Source organism: Filicampus tigris, chromosome 19 (assembly GCF_054856515.1).
Source record: "Filicampus tigris isolate MCC_2025a chromosome 19, RoL_Ftig_1.0, whole genome shotgun sequence".
Taxonomy (NCBI): domain Eukaryota; kingdom Metazoa; phylum Chordata; class Actinopteri; order Syngnathiformes; family Syngnathidae; genus Filicampus; species Filicampus tigris.
In genome coordinates this window covers 1,908,262-1,930,300 of record NC_141235.1, presented here as the reverse complement: position 1 = coordinate 1,930,300, position 22,039 = coordinate 1,908,262, and the positions used below count along the sequence as shown (strand labels likewise).

General features: G+C 45.5%; 1 protein-coding gene and 1 long non-coding RNA gene across 3 annotated transcripts in view; one reads left to right on the top strand and one right to left on the bottom strand.

Moving 5' to 3' along the window:
• Positions 1-22,039, top strand: part of mmp21 (matrix metallopeptidase 21) — a 44,537-nt gene that overhangs the window by 10,428 nt on the left and 12,070 nt on the right. The gene's annotated exons all lie outside the window — the stretch shown is intronic.
• Positions 404-9,483, bottom strand: LOC147128802 (uncharacterized). The gene is made up of 5 exons (XR_015082553.1): positions 9,370-9,483; positions 7,374-7,482; positions 4,057-4,211; positions 1,925-2,101; positions 404-417 (listed from the first exon to the last, which is right to left on the bottom strand). It is a non-coding gene; the product is annotated as an uncharacterized LOC147128802 (long non-coding RNA).

The window sequence follows — 22,039 nt, the reverse complement described above, 5'->3', positions numbered from 1 at the left end:
CTGTTAACGCCAGGGAGGGAAATTAAACGGAGAAGTTAGCAGATGCCGTCGTTTGGAGAAATGTCTCCAGCATAGCGAAAGAGAGAGACGGTTGCACATTTACGCGTAAAATAAGAAAAAAAACTAAACAAAAAAACCAATTACTCCAAAATGAGTCAATATTTGCTCAGCGGAGAGCACGTGTAAACAAGCCTAATGTCTTTTATCAACGTGCCGACACAACTGGGCGGAGGGGGGAAAAAAAAGAAAGAAAAAAAATGCTGATGAGAGGCTCGTAAAAGGCGGCCGAGCAAAACTTAGCCGCCATTTTGGCTCCAAATGCTGTTTGAAGGTCTTTTCATTTGCATCCTACTGCCGCTCCTTGTTGCGATTAATTTACAGCGCCGGAGCGCAGGGGGGAATGGTTCATCCTTAAGTCTGCCGAGGGAGCACAAGCATAATAACGTTAGCACTTTGACTCACATGAATAATGCCGACAAAACATGCATGTCAAAGCGAAGGCCAAATCAGGTTCAGCCAGTGTATTACTGAGTGTATTATTATGCAAGGATTTTTTTTTTTCGAAGGCAAAGCAAAAATCGTCCTAACGGGAGAATTGTATGCAACTCACCTGCCACGAGTCCATTGCAAGAGCAAGTGATGACATTTTTGGAATGTATTTTGGGTGACATTATTAGCTACATGAATGGGTCCAAATCCTCATGGATTTGTGGATGAAACGTGCACGCCAAAAACAGAAGGCTGATGTTCTTCATTTATGCTTGAAGCATTTACATTTTGCCACTTTTTACCTCTCAAAGATGCGGCGACTTGGAGATATTCAATTGACAGCCACGAGGGACAAGAGGGCCTCTATGTGATTTCATTCTGCGCCCCACTCGGACTGGCTTAGTATGTACCACGAGCACCTTTTACCCCCGGGTGGCGCCGGTTAATTACTTCAGCTCATTACTAGCCGAGCTGTCGCCCCAAAAAAAAGGGCGGGGGGGGGGGGGGTGGTGAGGGGGTGGCGTTGGATTTGCTGCTTGTTTACGGGGTGGAATTATTGTAGCGCCTGGAAGTGGAATGATTACACACAAAAATGTTGAGGCGCAGAGTTATTATCCTCTGGATTGATTAAAGTGACTGTTCAAGCAAAAACAAAAATCTCCTTGTACAGTAATCCCAACATGTTGTCTCGCCTTGAAGATATTTTGTACCTCCGCACTAATATAATGGATGCTAAATTGCTAATGAGTTGACGGCTTGTCTTGAGGGTTGTTCAAACTAAACTTTTCGGCAGTGGTTGCGCGGGGAATGTAGGCGTGTTCATCTCTCCGTAAAAGAAGATTCGATACAAATTTTTTTAAAAGCAACGATTCGATTCAATTGGCTTCAATCAAAATCTATTTTCCGATTCAAATCCGTTTTCGTTTCTTCTCAAGACCAAGGATGATTATCCAATTATCGTACATCGCAGGCGTTTTTTCCCAATTTTTGTTTGAAGTCGTCACCTTGTTCACCCGCCAGTTTCCAGTTGACGACATTTGGCTGCTTATCGCCTGTCTTTTTTTCCGCAGCTAAGCCGACTCGGCGCGACCTATGCGTGGGCGGGATAGAAACTCAAGACAAAGGTCATGCTCAATGTTTACATTGTGTACATCTGGCGTCCCACGCAGCCTCTCTCTCTCGAGCTGACACTTGAACCTCCCCCAAGCTCCCACTGGTTGAAATGTACTGTATATTGAACAGTGGGGGGGCTTCTTTTAATAGTGTAACCCGCATATCCATTCCTTTCAGCCCCTTTTCCAAGTGCAGCCAATCCAATTTAATCCCATTTGCCAGGCAATTTAAATTCATCCAATTTCGCAGATTAACACTTTGTGCCACCTCTCCCGTCTTGACACGAAAACCACCCTTCGCGTTCCTTCATACGTCGGCTTACTTCCTTCGCCGGCGCGGTTTCCACGGCGACCGTTCGTCGCATTGACGTCGGGGGGGAATCGTCCCTCATCGGCTTGAGCGTTGTGGATAAATCGAGACTTTCCCCGCGCGTCACAATGTCATGGATCTGTGGCCCGCAAATCCTGAACCAGGCAAACGGGCGCTGTGGCCTGATATCCTGGAATCACATCAGTGTCTGCTGTGACAGCAAATATTTGGACAGCACAACTTGGGTTGCAAAATTACTTTAAACTTTTTATGGTAATTCATGGTAATTTATGGGAATAAATAAGAAACCGAAGGTTGGCTGCTAATATGGAACTTCAATATAGTGCTTCAGATATAAATAAAAATGCTTGGAGATTTACCACTTGACACTCCCTTCTCCTGCAATCGCATCCGTCCGGCAATTTGCGTAACGAGCTGCCTTTCCACCCTGCTGTGTTGAAAGAACTTGTAACATTGACGTAATGTGATAATGTGATTGCGGGATGCGGTATTTGGATTTGAAAGTTGCGGCGATATCCGGCTATTCTACATTTTTGACAGTAATTTGATTATGAATGCAATGATTTGGGCTCTTCTTAGGAGGAAACACAGCACTTCTTCTTCCAATTGCCTCATTGTATCCCGGTGAGGCCTTTGCCCGGCACCGCATCAGGGATTAAAAAGTCCAGGAATGTGGCTGGAATGCACAATAAGAGCGTCCGTGACCCCGCCATCCCGTCCCTCCTCCCGCTTTACCGTCTGTTTCTGCTGTGTAAAACACTTGAGTCGCAGCTTTTTTTTTGCGGAGGATATGTCGCGTCAGCAGAATGTCGACTACAACACGAGGAGGCCTGACAGTGCAGCAGTCTCATGTCACTGTCAAATCCCCTTCGTGGGGAATGCAGGGAAATTAAATGAAAGAATAGTCTGTGACAAAGATGTGGCAATATCGCACAATATGGAATAGGGAGATGAAGTCTCCCAATTTTTTTTCAACTTCAGAGTGAGAATTACAGCCATAAAATGGGCTGGACATTGCCTGTGCATAAATACGGCACGGAAATCAGATGAGAAGTTTAAAACCGGATACCCACTTGTCCCGCCTTGTTGGTTATCCAGTGCAATTACAACATGCAGTTAGCTACCTAGCTATGTCTACACCTTGAAAATGCATTTTCTTTCATGTAGCCCACTGGTGTGGCTGTTTAGAGCGCCCCGGTACAAGCTTACCCATATTTGGAAGTACTAGCAGCCAACCAGGAAGTCAGTCACATGCAGACCTTTCCCACTGGCGCTCTGAAATCGCTCTGCCAGCCCCTCTCCTATTGGATGCGCCTTCTGGTGTCACTGCTCTACTCACGAATTGGAATGTTTTCAATTTGTGGGCATTCCATCCTCCAGCCCCTGTAGCGCGTACACAATCAATGGGTTCGAGTGGCTTTGTTTGCAATGGCGGCAAAGTCAGCGTCAGGTGTCACACCGCTGTCCCATCTTTGCGGGGGTTAAACCAAGTGACGATAATTGCGACGGGAGGGAAGGCAAACGACGGAAAAGCGGGGAAAAAGTAACACCGATGGATTTAATTTAGCGGCTCCCGCCTCCCTCGAGCGAGCCTGATGACGTCTGCTTGGCAGCGCAAAAAAAAAGTTATTAATGGCGCAATAACAAAAGTCAGCAAGCTCGGGCCAGGCGCATACACGCACGCCGTAATGATTTTTCCACACGCGGGCTGAAGGCTGGCGTCCATTTTTCAACTCACCCCCAATTTCGTTTGTTTTTAACGCAGTGATGGAGCAAGTGGCTCAAATGTTACAATTTCATTGTTGTTGTTTTTTTTGGAATCCATATTGAAAACTCAAGCTTGGTTACACGAAAAAAGTGCAGACTGCTCTGTGAGAGTTGTATCAGTATCTCGCTTTGCTGCGTTCTGTATAAACTGTGTCAACACTGGTGGGCAAAAAAAATAAAAAATTGACCGAGTGATGGCTCGTAACACTCGGAATGTGGGGCACTCTTAAGTCAAGGTATCACTGCATCCTGCGTCTGAGGAGCAGAAAAGATGGCAGTCGCTCATTCTGTGCCATGCCACAGGCAAGCCTCTTTTTTTTTTTTTTTTTTTGTTGGCCTCCCCCTTCTGTCCATTACCTCCACACCAGACTGCGTGTCCCAGCAGGACGCCACTCCCGTTCTCGCCATACTCCGACCCACTTCGGATGTCTGTTGGCTCCCGCCCGGCAGCACTACAGCTCCAGGAAAACCTCACACAACATGGTGACCCTTAGACTGTGCCAGAGTGCTTTCTTTACAGACAAAAGGACAAAAGAAAATTGAAAATGTAAAAATCCTCTGGGGCTGCTTCGCTATATCCAGCACCAGGTATATTGAAGCGGTGCCGGCTACAATAATACAAAATCTCAAGACTATGAGGACATGTAATGAGCTGTAAAAAAATTCTGGGGCTTCAAAATAATATTCACAATAATTCCAAAAAAACACACACGTAAATATGCAGGGACAAAGTTTGTTGAAAGCTGAAAAATAAACTTTTTGTCCTAATGTATCAGATCAAATGAAATGTGGACAGCTACAATATGATCAATAGTAGGAAAAATTTATTGATAAAAAAAAAAATTATTTTATCAGTGGGCGATAAGTGCAGTTTAGTAGTTTTTAAGTTTTAGTTCAAAACATTTGAATTTAATCCTCAAAGCGGAAGTCAACGTAAACATTTTTTTTTCAAGAATATGTTCTATGCAAGCCCACTCGTTGAAACAGGGCATTCTGATACATTTTCGTTTTTCGGAATAAGTGTTAATCCACTCGTTTTCAGCCATCTGTGGGGGCGGCCATTTTGTCTTCTATCGCCTGAAAATGACATCACAACTGCTCACAGCGACCAATCACGGCTCCGATTCAGAAAACAGGTCAGCCACAATTTCTCTAAAAAGTTTTCAAACTACTGGCCTAAAGTAATAAACTGTCTCGGCATTCCATCATACGCTCCCAAACGGAAGATGTCCCACCTCTGTTACGGCTCCAATACAAGCGCATTCATCAAAGACACCAATCAATACCAGCAGAGTAATAAATGTATTAGCGAGGCGGAGGATAATGGTGTGCTTCTGTGCCGTTTGGCTTTGAATTGAATGTTGTTTGAAGTCTTATTGATTGTGGGCGGTGAAGGGGTTAACGCCGCGTGCGTATCCTGCCATTCGTCTCCCGCTCGCATTTCCATGTCAGCCATGATTCATGAAGGGGCGAGAGAGCGTTAACGGCATATTCCTTCCGACTCTCCTCGTGAACGACAACGTGTCAAAAGTAAAAGATAAGGCTATGAAAATGAACAAGAAGAGCTCGCCGAGGAAACAAATTGGGGTGTCCCTGCCTGCCATAATAAAGCGCATTTTCCATCAAAGCACTCTCAAGTCATAAACGGGCAAGGCGTCTTGGATTTGATGTGCGTCTTGTCGTTTGAGAACGGTGCATTGTAATTGAAAAGGGGCCTTTTCAATCTGGGATGTTTTAACGTGCCCCGCGCTGCGGAAATTGCCGCTATTTTGGGAGGCCATTAACTCAACAGCCACTCAGAATATGGCCACAACACAGCCATGATATATATCTTTTATTATTTTGTAATCGTTACAGGCCGAATCCTTTCTTCTCCAAAATCACCTTTTTTAGGAAATCAAAAACGGAAAACAGGTCTCAGAGCCATGAGTAAAAAACGAAAAGATGACCTGATGATCCACATGCAAATTTACCGTCATGGCTGACGCATTTCCTTTGGAAATAAAACATGACGCTGTCAATTTGAACTAAACAGGCCTACTCAAAAGGGTTCACTCAAAATTGTCTGCGGAGTTGTTTGCTCGAAACACAGCTTAAGTCCCACATTTGTGTGCAAGGGTTTGCTAATGCCATGTCGACGTACTGTACAAACGTGCATTAGCAGAGCTCTATTTATCCTCATGTAGATCTCGTGTCTGCGATTACATCACTCGTTAAATGAGATGGCGAAGATCCCCTTGATTGGTTGCATCCGCCACCCTCTTTCAACCCTCTTAAAAAGTTCAAATCTTTTGTTCATTTTAGGGGATTCTTTTTGAAGGGGCTTAACTTTAAAAAAAAAAAAAAAAAAAAAAGTGTTTGGGCCTATGAGAAATGAAAAAAGGTGATCACCAATCAGCAGGGGAGTAGCAATAAAACGGCCGGGCATATATGAAAAGCCAGAGCTGGCTGACGGACGCTAATGAAGCGATGTTCACATGTTGGATTCTCCAGCTAAACAAAGATAAGACACGCTTGCCGGGAAAAAAAAAATAATAATCCAAACACTAGCAAAGACATGACAGCTTTCTTCCTGGCGCGCAACAATGACATCCTCATTTGCATATTAATGACAGGAGGGAAGTGGACGGGAGGGAGTCATCGTGGCGCACATCCATAAACAATAAAAGACATCATCTACCTGAAGTCAACGCCCTTGGGTTCATTCAAATGGCAGAGAATGTCGCTGGGACTGGAGCATCAAAAGAGTTGAGCTTTTTCTTGGGCTTTTTTTACACAACTTATTGGACTGGAAGCTATGCCTTGGAGTTAGCCCGATTCGGAAGTAGCACAAAATATTCAGGGATGCTAGGTCTCGAAAGCTGCGCAAAAGCGCGCAATTTAGGAAGCATCAAAGGACACCGCGCGGGTTTCACTTTCGTTTTTTGAGGAGACTTGTTCAACTGAAAAGTAAAGTGAATTCGGTGGGGGTTATAATGCACAGGGAAATGATTTTGAGACGATACACCAAATGAGCATGATGGAAATGTTAAGATCCAACGCCCTTAGAATTCCAATTGATCAGGGTTGCTGGCAGGAGCAACTAAATCCACCGAATGAAAGAAACATGGCGTCAATAATATATTCGCAGAGCGATTGATGTTGTGTCTCTTGAGGGCGGCGGCGTGGACACTACATGTTGTTCAAACAGGACAGATGCAATGGATAGGATGATAGCAAGCAAGTATGTCATCCTCGCATAAATCTACGCAGCAGAAAATGGCTTTCGGACCACAGAAATGAGAGTGCTTCCGTGTTCGCTGTGCTTTTAAAAAAGTTGGAAAATTACCGCTAAAAAGAAATGGCCAGGAGTTCTGTCAGATGAAGACTTAAAAGCATTCATTATTTTATAATGACGCAGTCTCCCAAGAGTCCTGACAAATGTGTTTTGCTAAACCAACTAAAACATGTTTAATAATGTCAAGTTTTGAGCAAGACTCTTCATTGGCCACTAGTGGTTGTACAACTAACGTTTTTTTTATTTTTTATAGTCGGCTACAACGTGATTAAAGTCAAGTGGAAGTCGATTAATCGATGCTGTCACTGACATTTTTATCGTACATTCTACATACATTACATTCTACATACGTACATTCTAGAAGTAGATAAAACACATTATTCAAAATACAGCTCACCATTACGCTGAACGTAGTTGATGCAAGTGGGTAAAGCCCGGCCAAAGTGGTTCTCCTCAACGAGCCGGACGGCTTCTCCCAAGTATCTTCATTGGCTTCCAGAATTGTCCTTTTAAAACACAGACAAAAGCGTGATCATTGTTACTTTGTTTTCAGACTTCGAGTCACCTTAAAAGAGCCGCAAAATGTCAAAGCCGTCCACGCTAGCTACTGTTCATGTTGTTTGTTATGACTGACCAATGACCACGCAATGACGTTTAAACATGATGATGGAATAAATCCTTGGACTTTTGCCCAACAAACTGCGAGTAATCAATGACATGATGTCAAGCCGTGACCCCTATTCAACTGTCTGCGGTCATATGATATCGCTTATGTACGGTTGACTGTGGAGTATGCGCCAACGATGACCAGAGAACTATGGGCTACTCTATAGAATTGTTTTGACGTTCAAGCCTTGTGTGCAAAATAGGCACGGCCATTGTGGACGTGTTGATTAGATTGGCTTTGAAGGCCTCATGTGAATGTTAACCATGCTGTGGTGGCACATTTACAAATGCGGTTAAAAAAAAAAAAGGCACTCCATTGTTGTCGATGCATAAAGATGGAGTCGCTAAATCCTAATGGGGCAGGTAATTGTCCAAAAAAAAAAACGGTCTGGACAAGGTTATTTGGGATTATGGAATGGATAGTTTGAGGGTTTCTTTCTTTGGTGAGTGAGTTAGTTGGTCAGTTAGTTTAGTTGGCACACTATTTTCTTGGTTAGTTTGTTCAAAATATGTCTGTTTTCTGATCAATCACAGTCAATGACTTTTACAAGAAGTGATTGTTTATAATTACAGTAATGACTTTGCTAAGAACGGTTTGTCCTCTTTACACTAGTTAGTTTGTAGGTTGGCTTGCAGTTGGCAGGATAAACTTTCTTTTTCGGTTAGATATTTAGTTAGTTTGTTGGCTTTTTTGTTAGTTCGTACGGAAAACTTAGAAGCAACTTGAATGTGAATTAATATTTCAGCCAAGGATGTTTTCTTAGATTTTAGCAGACAGACGTCAAAATGTTAGGTTGCTGTGATATTTTATGCAGAGTGCACATGCAATTTTGCAACAAAAAGCAGGTATATGCATTGTTGACTGCCAGGGAAGGACGATTCTCTGAGAGATGCTTTGACCATATGAGTAAAAAGAGGAGGAGGGCGGAGGGGCTTCTTGGTTTATGTCATTGGCTTCAACGAGCCAAGACCCCGCCTTGATAAAAAGAGAAGAAAACACACACACAAGAGTTGCACATAGTGAGCAAAAAAGAGGCGGAGGGGAGAAAATAAAGCGACGGAACACTTGGACTCGGCTTTTAATCAACAAGGAGGCGGCGTGTATCCTATCGGCACATTTTAGGCGGCCGGGAAAACAAGAAGAGGCAAGTGGGGAAGGTTACCGCTTTTCCTGACGGATTAATAAAGTGGAATCTTGAATTACGGATGGTGATGATGCTGCCCCCGCCGTTGACCACCAAGACGACGACGAAGACGACGACGTGCGCCTAGAAAAAGTCAACTTGCCTCCTCCTTTTCACAGTTCGTGAAGGTAAAGAAGCGAATGGCGGTGTTTTAATTGAGTTCGAGGCGATGAGGTGGTGGTGAGGGAAGGGGGGGGGGTAGCCTCGGTCGAGCGGCCATGTGTGGCCACCTTGCCGCGGAGGGGGAAGCGGCGGGTCGGTCCAACTGACAGCGCGCCTCCCCCTACGTTAATGTCCGCCACCTTGTTACATTAGCACCGTTGAAAGGCAGGGGCTAAGATGACCCCCCACCCCCCCCCCCTCCCTCCATCTAAGCGAAAACAGCAAATACTGTATGTTAGCATGGCGAAGTTACAACTGCATTTAGAGGAATGGCCACTCAAAGGTCGCACTCTGTTGTGGTGGTCGTCAAACAGTGCCGCGAACGACGCCATCCTTTTTCTCCCCCCTCCCAGCGGTACGACCACCACTACCCCTCCTCACTTGAGTCAGGTCCCCGCGGTGGAGCTCATCTGCCGGCCAGGCTTCGTCCACATGCCGCCAAACAAACTATCTCGACAAGTAGAAAATGTTGCTCTTTTCCCGCCAGCGCTCTCCGTCAAGTGCTCGTTTTTCAGATTTTTTTGGCCGGTACTTGAAGTGCTCTAGTTCAAAAGGGCAACTGACCCTGGCAATTAAATCACGTAAAGGGATGCAACTGTAGATAAAAAGGCATTATACTGTAACTCAGACTTTTATAAATTCATAAAGACGATGGGGCAAATGTTTATCAGTATATGTTACAGAATTTTGGGGCAAAATATTTGTGCGGGATGACCAAATTGGCATAAAACATTACCTAACCCTAACTCTAACCCAACCATAATTAAAATGGCTCCCAATCACTTAAACACAAGACAGCTAGCAGCTAAATTGTCGCATCTGTCGTGTGGAAATGACCCTGACCTCGTGTTTTGTCAGATGCCCTCACCATGAACCCTTCCCCAGGGTGGCGGGTGGTGAGTGAGGGCCTCCAGGTCTTTGACACTTGCATTATGTTTTTTTGATGCATTTTATGCAACAAGCAAGTGTCTGAGCTAAGCGTTTACCGCCGGCCGGCGTTTTTATTGTCTTGTAGCAATAAGCCTCAAAATAGTAATATTTCCTTCCTGAAATTAGTCATCATTTTTTTGTTGACCAACCTTCACACTTGGTAGAAACAACTATAATGTAAAACCCCACTGACTCACCTACTCACAATTTTTTTTCTGTAAAACATGTGTTCTATGTTCTCATTTTGGCCTCAAGTTAAAATACGTTTTGGAGAACAAAAATGAACATTTTAAAAAATGCTCCTCAAAGCCTTTTAAAGATGCTAGTGTTGCCGTTACAACAGAAACTAAACTGCAACAACATGCCTTAGTACGTCACATTTCATTGGTCAATAGCGTGACAGTGGTCGTTTGCCGCCCAAGATAATTATCTTTCTTTCTCATGTGGTATACAGAGTACATAATACATGACCATATCTTCAGGCAAACATTATTTTACAGTCTCAGGAACTTTAAGTTCTCAATGCTTGTTGTTCCTGAAGCTAAAAGACCTTTTTTGGTCCCCGCTAAATGACCCCGTAACTAAATATGGGCTCAGCTAAGTTCCCCACTGTCCAAATGCATGAGGGTCCTCTCCATCAGCTACGTTGTCGCCAGGGAAGTAGTTAAAATGGTGGACAGTTCCATGAACTCCATTAAAGTGGGCTGTTAATCCTACAAAGTTATTCGACAGAAGTTAAACGAGTGGCCTGCTTCCTGTTTTTTCCTCTTCTCCCTTAGCGTTAAAAATGTCTGCTGTCGAGCTTCTCGAACAGACTCCCCCTCGTGAGGAATGCGCCCTCTGCCATCCTCCACCGTGTGTTGCCCAGCAGCGACCTATCACTCATGGCAATTGAACGGCTCTCTAAGAGGGACCCCTGTTGGCGCCGTGCAATATTTATTACCATCCGTCAAACCCTCGGACGAAATCCCCCCCCGCTACTCTCTCTCCCTCCACGGGTGAATAACGGCGGCTTCTCTAAGTTCCGCGTTAAAAAGTTCCCTCGCTGGCCACCATTATCTGGGATTTACGGTGGCAGCTTTCCCTTGCAAGTGCCTGAGAGCGAGCGTGTGTCAGCGCGTCTGCGTACCTGCCGGGCTGAGGCGTCAAATACGTTACGGATTAGATGTTTACCCGTGCTTTTTAAAAATTAATTAATTTATTTTTTGTGGCGGGTTTGCACCATTTAATCAGCCTCGTGTTCAGACTGCGATATTTATTACCTTTGCGGAGTCTGCAGCTGGCAGCTCGTCAATGTTGATGTCAAATAAGGCTAATTAAAAGTCGTTCGAGTAGTTGGGCTATGATGGAGGGTTTGTTTTCATTGTGGACACCTAGGGGAATGATTTAAAACCTCAATATTTACATTTTGAAGAGGAAACAATGGGAAAAGGGTTGAACTGTCACAATCACAAATTATAACACGACTACTAATAGTATAGAAATGAAGCATATCCGCATATGGCGAGTTTATGACGTTCGTGTCTGTTCTGGAGGATTGCGTTCTCACTTTAACAGAAGCGTTGGTTCCGTCCGCACTAAAGTTTGCTTACTGTGCTCACAAGGCGAGCCAAAGGGGGGGGGGACAAAGTAGACCCCATCTTTTGAGAATATCCAACAAAGATTCCATTGTAAAACAGTACCTTTGTAAGATGCTGTGATTAATTGCCGAGGGTGGATTGTTTTTCTTGCTGCAACAGGGCACCTTGTCTAAAATGGCGGAGAAAGACAGATTATTTTGGTGTTGGGTAACCGTGTTGGAACTCTACCATCTTGGACTTGGTTGATTTGGGCCTCACCCGAGTCTGTTTGCTGCAACCACAAGGCGTCCAAAGGGGGAAAGGAAACTAAACCCCAAGGTAAAGGCTTTACTGAACACACTGACTGGAGAGGGTGGATTGCTTTTATCCACGCTGAATGTAGAACCGTACCACCTCGGACCGGTTGACCTGATTTCATTTAGCGTTCACTAGGCGTGCCAAGTTGAAAAACAAACTAGTGTTTGATTAAAACGTCCAAAGGGACTGAGTAGTGTATGAACATCTCCAGTTAAAGTCTTCTCGTATTCTTCTCGTAAACTTCATCTTGACGATACTGAGACTGTCCGTCCAGGTTTTATTTCTCTTGGCATGAGCACTACAAATCGGATGGACCGCTGGCAACATTGCCGAAGGAAACATGCTTCTTGTCACTTGTCTGGTCTCTCGGGGTGTTTGGCGTCTTCATTTCTCTGCACACAACCGGATAAACTGTCTGGTTGAGTGGAAGGGAGTTATTGGACTTTCTTGCTGTCATCTGCACCCCGCACTTTACTGACACTTGATGCGATTGTGTTGTGTGTAGGTGAAAGGATAATTGGAGCTACGGAGGTCCTTATCACGGTGACAGTGAGAGCTGAGCTCCGTTCAAAGGGAGACGATCCAGCGATAGGTCTTGCATAAGGCTATCTACGCTGTGAAACAGACGTCTGTTTTTTCACGCAAGACTCTCACTCATGTGGTCGGCGAGCAGATGGGCTACCTCTACCTTTACTAGGTCATGCCTTCATGTAAAGCTCGGAGCCCCTTGTGGGCGGCGTCATGCCGTCAGGCCAGGCAGCGGCGTAAATTCACACTGATTATTTTCGTACAACTTCATCCTCGTTTCATTTAATGCATATTAATTGCTGTGCTCGGGCCTAATCCACCAAGGATTTCTCAAAGGCGAGCACAAAAGGCCTTTATTATCTTAAGGAGGAAGTGGTCTTTTGGGACACCTCATTGTGCGTTGCGCCGCAAAACAGACGTAAGTGAAATGAAATTACAAGGTATCACGAGCGCAGCCAAGGATCATATTGAATAATTACCTCGCTGGAGCCATTGTAGTAATGCCAAGGCGCTCTTTTTCGAGAAGCTGGGGGGACACGGGGAGGTTATGGCTTCCTCTTACAAAGAAGATAAATGCGCTTTCAAGGTTATACTGTGCGATGGCCAAATGTTTTGAGAGGATGGGTTAATTTCATGTCCCTGTAATGTGATTTGCGATATCCACCTCTGTGTTGCCCTTGGTTTTTATTCTGGAGATAAGAACTCAACAGGCTTCTTTTTCAAGTGTTTACACGGCCGCTAAGTGGATTTATTGGATGCGGGGCGTGCTTATTATTTGCCCATCATTCCACCGGCCTTGTGGGTTTTTTTGTTATTGTTGTTGTTTTGTTTTTTTTTTGCTTTTAATTTGAATAGCAATTCAGTGGTGATTCTCATTTGAGAGAATTAGCCTGTTTCTTTTGCACATAAGCAAAACATGAGCCCAATACAGAGGAGGGAAATTGCTGAGCACGGTTAATTACAGCGCAGGCAGTGAAGTGGGGGTGAAGGGCCGCCATGGTAACGGCGGCGTGGCTGCGCTACTTTATCTCCCGCTATGTGCCGCTCAGCAGTTTGTATGTGCAGATCAGTCCTGTTAATGATCACGTCTGAAAGCCAAGACCCGAGGAAGCAACGGGATTTCCAGCCCCGTTTCGAACAAGTGCTATTGTTCACTATGCATTTTATTGTGTGTTAAGGTCTGAAAGTATTTGACTCCTTCTTAGGGGTGCACTTCACAGTGTTAAGAGTCAATGAGCTAACGTTCTCCCTCTGCTCAGCGCAATGTCGGCATGGAAATAGAAGTTCGGAACATCCAGAGAGTTTGTCGCACCCCATCAAACTAAATATTTAATAGTTGCGTAATTGATCAAATTGTACAGGCATCCCCATAATGAGGGATCCTACTGGAGCCTTCGTCTTTTGATGCTGGCAACCAGTAGAGGAGAGACTTGCCTGTTTACCCTCTTGCTAAATTTAGACTGCTGTCATAGAAGTTGAACTTTGTACTCTGTGGCGGTAGGTAGGTCCTACCTCGCCTCTAGCGACCTTTATGTCTCGTAGGCTAACTGTCAGAATCGGACTTAATGATGCTGTTGCTTCGCAATGGGCAACGCAAATTTGCGTTATCGCAGCTCAGAACTAAGGAGAAGTACACCCATGGTGGAGCTTCTGTAGCATTTTCCCTTACTTCCCAACTTCATCCAAAAGTCTTTTTCGATAACTATTGCAAAATGCTATTCACCGAACCACACCATTGCAGTAACATTTCCCCGGAACACATTGGATTTCCCAAATCTCCCGAAATGATGCCTGAATCTAACATTTGCTCAGAGGATAATTTGCAAAAAATGTGAGAAAAAAAAAGTGGCATGCAGAGAACGCCAATGCCCAACGGAAAGGACACAGTGCTTATGTATTAAAACACCTTCGCTAATGCTTGTTTTCTTGGTGGTGGCAGGAGCTTCTCGCTAATGGGGTGCAAATATTTGCACATGGCTCATTCATTAAATCCAGTGGTAAATCCACAAGTGGAATAAGCTTTCACAGCAAACACATGTGATGTTTTTTTTTTTTTTTTGCCTGTCACATATTAAAGCGTGCGTTAATCTGCACATTAAATCGTAAATGTTATGTAAATCCATTAACCACCGATAATGATACAATCTCGAATGAATAAAATACCGTTGATTACGAAGCGAGGGAGGTTTCAAGTCGACTGCTGTCGGAACTTCATTCGGAGCATTTTGCCATGTACTTTATGTTGTACCTTTGCCCGTGTTCCACCATCATGCCGGTAGTGCTACTGCCTGCTTGAGCGCACCGCTACTCATGAGTTGAAGAGGACCTCTTCGTCTCCTGCTTTTTTTTTTTTCCCCCTCTCCCGATCTATCCATCTCCGTTCCCCCCCTGTCGACCCATGTGAAGGTCTCGCTGCTTATGTAATGTCTCCAAACATTTGTGCAGCATTAAGGGGAAGTCAGGCATGCCAAAGCTGCGCAAAACTCTCATCGGGGTGGGACAGATGGCGAGCCTCATTTGCAGCCTTGTAAACTGCCCGTGACGGCGGCGACAAAGCGGGGCAGCGCTTAACGGAGGCTTCGCAGACGCCGGACTACGGTCGCTTTCGTCAGCCGGGGCCGTAAAGCATGGCTCGCTACGGTCTTATGACTGCTAATTGCGGCATTTGCTGATTTATGGACGCGTTGGTTCACATTTTAAGAGTGAGAACGCAGCGGCGCACAGGTGGAGTGGCGCCATTATTACCCAAAGCCATCGGAATCCCTGCGTTTGGACCATCCATCACCAAGTTAAGGAAGGTGACCCGAAGTTGTTTTGTAATTCGGTCGTTAATCAGCGCTCTGTCAGGCGCGTCGGCTTTGTCCGCCGCGAGCAACTCTTTGGGCAGAGTCCATTAGCGAGTAAACACACGAAGAAATGAAGACGCTCGGCCCCCACGATCCCCCATGGTGGGAGATCAAATGGCAGGCCCGGTGATGATGAGGGATGTTTATGGCCGCCACTCTATTAAGAACCAAGCTCTTCCCTGCTGGCACGTAATGAACATCCACCTTTGCGAAATGGCCACCGCGATGGTGTATTACCGGTCATTTTCATCAAAATGTGGCGTAATTGCCCTCGAATGAGTTTTGAGGGTAACTTGGCAAGGTGACTGGCTTATGGCAACATTAACTGTGTTGATTTGAATGGACGCAGAGCCACCCACCACCACCATCCCTTTTTTTTTTGTATGGTAATGAAAGCCTGTTACGTCCTTCGTTGGATGACAATTGCAGCCTCAACTCTTTCTGTTTGTACACGGAAACGCCTCCTCCAGATGTCCCCCAACTGCGGGAAGTACTCCAAAAAAAAATAAAATAAAATAAAAAAAAACAAGATCACTCCTCTCTGACAAATACTGCAGTGTGATTGCTTGTTGATTCTGTCAGGAGGAGGGTTAAATATCGACGACAAATCTCAGAGGTAGAGAGAGAGAGAGAGGGGGAATGTTTTGGGATAGCGCAGACAATGTACCATCTGCACACGGCGGGGTGTATTGAGCGACACCGGACTACTGCTGCGAGCAACGATTGCATTGTTATTAAATGGCTGTTGCCTCCCTGGCAGCCATATTAAAGCCTCTGATCCTTTGCCCGGTGCAAGAAAAGGAAGAGAGAAAGGAGCCCCCCACTCCCCATCGCCGCCACCAGCACCACACCGTCCCTCCCCTCCCCTCCTCCCCCACCCTTGTCTGGAAAAAAGTCTGGCCTGCTGGACATGGTGACATCATGTGCAGCTGCAACAGCACAGATTAGACGATGGCAGCGCAAACAGCAGGAAGAGGCAGAGAGACAGGAGCTCCATCTTGAAGGCCATTTTGGATCTGTGCACGTTGATGATGTCATTGGAAAAATGTTTCTGACACCCCATTTGTCACAGAACTTTCAAGAGGAGTACACGCAAGACTGACTTGACTAGCTTGGCCCGGGGGCCAGATCCAGCCCGCCACATCATTTTAGCACCAACTCCTCCCCAAAATCAGGTTCATTTTTTTTTATTATTTATGATATATTACGCTGTCATTGATTAAAATTGTTCAATACAGCACCAGCTTACCACATCAAAGTCTGCACCTACAACAGAAGCCTTTAATAATTCAAACGGTTATATCAAATTTCATCAGATCATCAAGTGTTTTGGGCTACTTCTTTTGCATTACACCTCTGCCTCACAATTCTATTTTGGCTTTGGGAGCAGCTTCTGTCGGCAGTTATTAGACACGTTTTGTTCCAACACGGGGTAGGGGGGAAGTTTTCCGTAGTTTCCCGCCAACTGATGTAATATATACATGGTGTAAGTTGGAGCTGAGCCATACTTAGAATATTTGGAGTCGAGCGACTCTGTCAGATCAGCAGCTCAGTCTGTCGTCTCGAGGAAGTGAATGGCGGACGCTCATAAATATTCATGAGGCGCTCAGACTCCCGTGTTTTGTCGACAAAAGTTTCCAAGGTCCCGCTTTTTTTTTCTTTTTTTTTTTAAATTTCGAAGCCCGTCATCCCTGTTTGATGGGACCTGACATTTGGCAAGGTTCTGCTCAGAGGATTTGTTTGTGACAGCTTCAAATTATGGCGGCACACAAGGAGCGCAGAGGAAGAGGGAGACGGGAGGTGTGTGGGGGATTGAGGAAAGAAGAAAATAGCTACCGCTTATTTAAATGTCACTTCAACAAGGTGAATGCATAAGCTCCCCAAGCATCACATCGGAAATTCCCCACAATGGATGAGGGGTTTCTTGCCATTCTCCATTCCGGGCTTATTGTGTTGGGCCCCGGCAGCCGGCGTTAAACCTTATGAAGCTCTGCCAGCATCTCGACTGTAACCACAAACCATTTAGTTGTTTGTCTTGTGTGTAGGTTGCGACTGAGGTGCCAAGCACTTGGGTCCCATTTTGGGGTGCGACATATACATTTTCAAGCTCTCCCACTCTTAAGCGACTCAGAAAGACATTGCCTTAAGTGCAATCCGGGGGAGGGAGGCAACCGAGAACAATATCTGATTACAGCGCCGCCATTTTTCCCCGCCCGGCGTTATTTCTTGACAGCACTCGACAGCGTTTGAGAGAAGGCGCACTAGGGGGAAGCTGTGAGTGTCACTGACCTTTCTAACAAGGACGATAAGATGCGCCAAGGCAAAGTCGCTCAAAAGTAAACCACTGCCGCTCATTTTCCCACCAAAGCGGCCTCCGTCACTCGGCCTTGACAAATAGCGTATGACACCGCTGGATTAAGTCCTCGCAAGGCATGCCAGATGCTGGAATCGGATGACAAGCACCTACGCGTCTACACTTCCAAAATGCGACCGGAATAGTCGTGCGTGCGTGCTGCCGGTGTGTCAATAAATTATGCAGCAAAAGCTTTTTGTCCCTTTTGTCCACTTTTTCCCCGCTGCTGCTCTGATGGATTTCCGCTGCAGTTCTTAAGTGGCCTTTACCAATTCATTTGAAGTCGTTACCGGCAATTATTATAACCTTATTTGCATGTGACTCAAGATGACTTGCGCTTAACTGATAAGCGCACCCGTTTATTCATGGCGAATCGCCCAAATTTAAACTTTGACGCTGTGCTCTTTCCTCAGCTCTGGAATTTGCCCAAAATGCCAGCTCCAAACCAAAATGACCAACTTCTTGTTCGCACCACCTGATCCTAATTATCGTTAATATCATATTTAGCGGCTCTGAGAGGAATTGTTATTGAAACAGCTGCGTAGCCGATATCGATATGCGTCACAGCGTAGATCCCCAGGATATCTTCAGATCAGAATCGGACCTCTTCCAACCGTGGACAAAGTCGGACGCTTATCAGATATTTGCCAATACAACTGCAGCGTTAACGGTCAGGTCATCTCTGCCTGGCTAACGACGGGTATACCGAGTCATATCCAGTTTGTTCAAAATATCGTAATTGTGCCCCTCGATCCGTGACGTGTAAATCCAGCGCTAAACTACAACCGTCATCTGTTTTCAATGCACACATTTGTGACGATCAAGCTTGCGTGAATTGCGGCTGCGGCGCCCCCTGATTAATGGAGCAATTACATAATCCATAACAGTGAATGATGATTGCGCTAATGGTGAGCTCATGTTGGGTAATGACTCGCGGAGTTTGCTTGTGTAAAGTACGCAAAGGGAGGCGAGCGCCGACCGACTGTGTTTGCGACGGCATCCCATCTTGTCTTAACGCTGTCACAGCTGCCGAATGTCTGCGTGGAGTCACAAATGTTTTTCCGCGTCGTCCCTGGAAATTGAGAATTAATTGCAAAAGCATGTTTTAATTGGGTTTGTGTTGACAAAATGTTGCCTTCGTGCCCTAATTATACGAGACCGAATGAGTTCTTTGGGAGATTTTGTCTTATACGAGGCGTTATGCATATGCTTTGCAGTACTGAATGTCAATGCTAATTGAAATGATCATCTCAGTACTTGATCTGTCCAGTCCAGTCCAACTCACTTGATGCCAACAGTGCAAGCTGCAGTAGAGCAAGCTTTGGCTTGACTCATGGCAGGCCTGGGGCCACTAGCATTGCCTGTTGAGAAATGTAATCAGTCTGCTCCACTTGGGCCTGAGCCTGGTTGCTGTTAAGAGAGCAGACAGCTCAATCTGCAGCTGTATCACCTGGGGTTATATTTTGCACCAACTCCTATGGGTCCTCGAGATCCAGAACCAACGTGATGGATATAACCGTACAAGCCTTAAAAAAGGTGGTCTTCTCAAGGGCTTCATAAATCCCCTTAAGGACGAGGTCATCTGGTTCTGGTCACCTGCGCTAAGCCACATTTGCGCCTCGTTTCATTTCAGGGACTCGGCATACGAAATGATGACCGTCAGAGTCTCTGCTAGTCGTGAACTGCTTATCTGCAGTTCGCCATTCGCGTAATCGCTTTTTTTGTGCTCGGGTCAAAGCAATAGCAGTCTACAGTATGTACATGCAATTACAAAGCCTTTGGGTTGGGGCGGGACGGGGCCTCAATTAGTCAACTTTCAAGCTTGCTTGACCACCACAGCCACAACTGACGCCCAGTCGCTCGACGCGCAGACCGGCTAACGGCTAGCCAATTAAAAGCCACCTCTAAACCTGAGCTAGCAACAGCCAAACTCCACTCTCTTTCACTGACTCCCACGTCACTCACCGGGGCAGGCCGCACCTTTTAAAGCCACACGCACTCGGTCACCGATACTACGGTCTAGAACGAGAGCTTGACGACCCCAAGTGGAAAAATATCATACCTGCGCCGCATGTCATTTTTGTATTGTAGTATAGTGTTGTTTAATAATGCAGTTTTATAAACCTAAAAATATTTGTCATCAACAGTGAATCTAGCACAACACGCAGTCATATCAGTCATGGTAAAGGTAATTAAATCCAGCGGCCGTGGCTGCTCTCGGAGCAAATACGACCATTGATCAACCTGCTAAAAAAACAAAACAAACAAAAAAAACAAAACAATTATATCGTTCGCACCTCTCCCCTCTCCATCTTGTTTAGTCAGCTTGATGTGTGAGTTGTAGCACAATATCAGCATGTAAGGACCCAGGGGACTCTCTGTGTGCTTTGTATGCACGTGCGTGTGCGTGTGTGTGTGTTTTAAGAGAATGAGTCCAGTCAGACGCTTGAATGTGTGTCATCTCCTGAGTGCAACACCAGCTTGGCCCACTTCTGCCTGACCGACTAGACTCTGTCTCTCGCTCCCCCTCTCTTGTCTCTTTGTGTTTAGTGCTCTCTTTCCTGTGTGGGGTCCACGTCTCATGACTCCCCTTCAAACAAAACACAGCAAAGCTGAAAGCTCGCAAGCGACGCACACCATCCCAGGTGAATCCACAAATCGGACCGGACCACCCTGCGCACTCACACAGAGTTCGGCGCCGCGCGTGCGTGCTCATGTAGGTCAAAAAGTGAGGAGGAAAAAAATGGGGAAGAAAGCTGAACTATTGGTCCTATTTTGTCTTTTTTTTATTTTTTATTTTTGCAGACAACATGAGGCCGTAAGAACTCGTACGAGCCGATGTGATCTTGTACTAAAAACTCACATTTGAAGCTTGTCAGAAAAGTCTGCCTGCACTCCCACGTATCGCCTCAGAAGCAAATGCATACATAGAGTGTGTGACAAATGCTTGAGTTATGGAGTTTTTTTTTCCTTTAATAACAAAAATGGCACTCTATTATTATTGTTCTACACAAAACATCCAGTAGTGGCTTAATTAAATATAATGTGGTCACTGATATCTCAAGTCATTTCTAGTGTAGATGTAAATTATTTGAGAAGATGACCAGAGTATGTGTCGCCTTCCAGTTTCCGCTATCAAGCTAAGCTAACTTTCTATCAGACGAGAAAATGTGAATACTCTACGCAGTCTTTGGGACACGAGTGACCGTCGGCGGCTAAGAGACAATGTGGGAATACCAGAGACGGACGGGGGTGCGAGTACACGTGCGTAGCCCCCCTCCAAGCCTCAACCCCGCTAGCGCACTTTTAGCCGCCCCCAGCGCCCCGGCCTGCCTCGGGCCTCATTATGCCATTAGCCGCCTGGGGCCTCAGTCCATTTGCTGGCCGCAGAGTGTGACGGAGGCCCCTTTCACAGGGTCGCCGCTCGTGCTGGAGGCCAGTCAGCTGAGAAATGAGCGAGTGTGAACCGGTGTATTCACTTCACACTCGCATCATGTATTTGACACTAATTGTGATGTAGGACTTACATCCTTCCCGCTGATGCACACTGGTGAGAATACCTTGTGGTTGCCTTTTTGAGGGCGTGATGGTAATTTTTTTTGTTTTATGTTTAGTTTGACAGTAAACCTCAACTGGGAGTGGCAATAAACAGCTAAGAAACCTTTTGAAAAATTGTTCTATCTGCCCCCCCCCCAAAAAAAAAAAAACCACTTCATAAACTGTGTAACCATCTCCAGCGCCTTACCTTTTGTAACCTCTAGTGTCATGTCATACAGGCCTTTGTGGTGAAGTTTATGAATTGCTAACAATCGTCAGGACTAGACTCGTCTACGCAACATACAAACTTTAATGAATGGAGTCCATTGTTGAAGTTTGCCTCTCAAGCAGAGCGGATTGTGCGCGGCGAGCAGACTGATTGGCTTCCGGACTGATGTTGAGGATAATTGGGAGCTCAAGAAAACAATATTTTGCGGCGCAAAGTTTTGTTTGTCCTTTGTTTGTGTCGATTCATTAGGCCTCGGCGTTTTGGATTTGAGGTCTGCGGAGAGCGCGAGAGAGAACTCAGCTCAAGTGAAGCATGCCAAATTAGGCGGGAGAAATTCCAAAAGCACGGCTTGTGAGACTCATTAGGACCCCGTGCGATGTTTTGTAAGGAAAAGACAAGTAGCGTTGGCCCGCTTGGATGTTTTTCTGTTGAACAAAAGCCGCGCGAGACAAAGTGAGAATCCATCCGGTTGCCTCGTGGGAATCGAGCCGACGCTCCTAACACGAGAAAAACTGAAAGTATCGGGCGACTTGAGGGAAATACCTAAGATCATCCCGCCTCGCAAAGAGGAGGATACATCGTCTTGCAGTTTATTTCTGGGATGTGATTCATTGAATATTTGAAGAAAAATCAAGAGAAGACAAAACCTCAAACCGCACAAGTCAATCAAGGTGCTTTTGAAAAAAGCACTGCCGCTTTGCAACCCATAAAAATACCAATTACTACTTTCTTATTCGCCATTGCATTACTT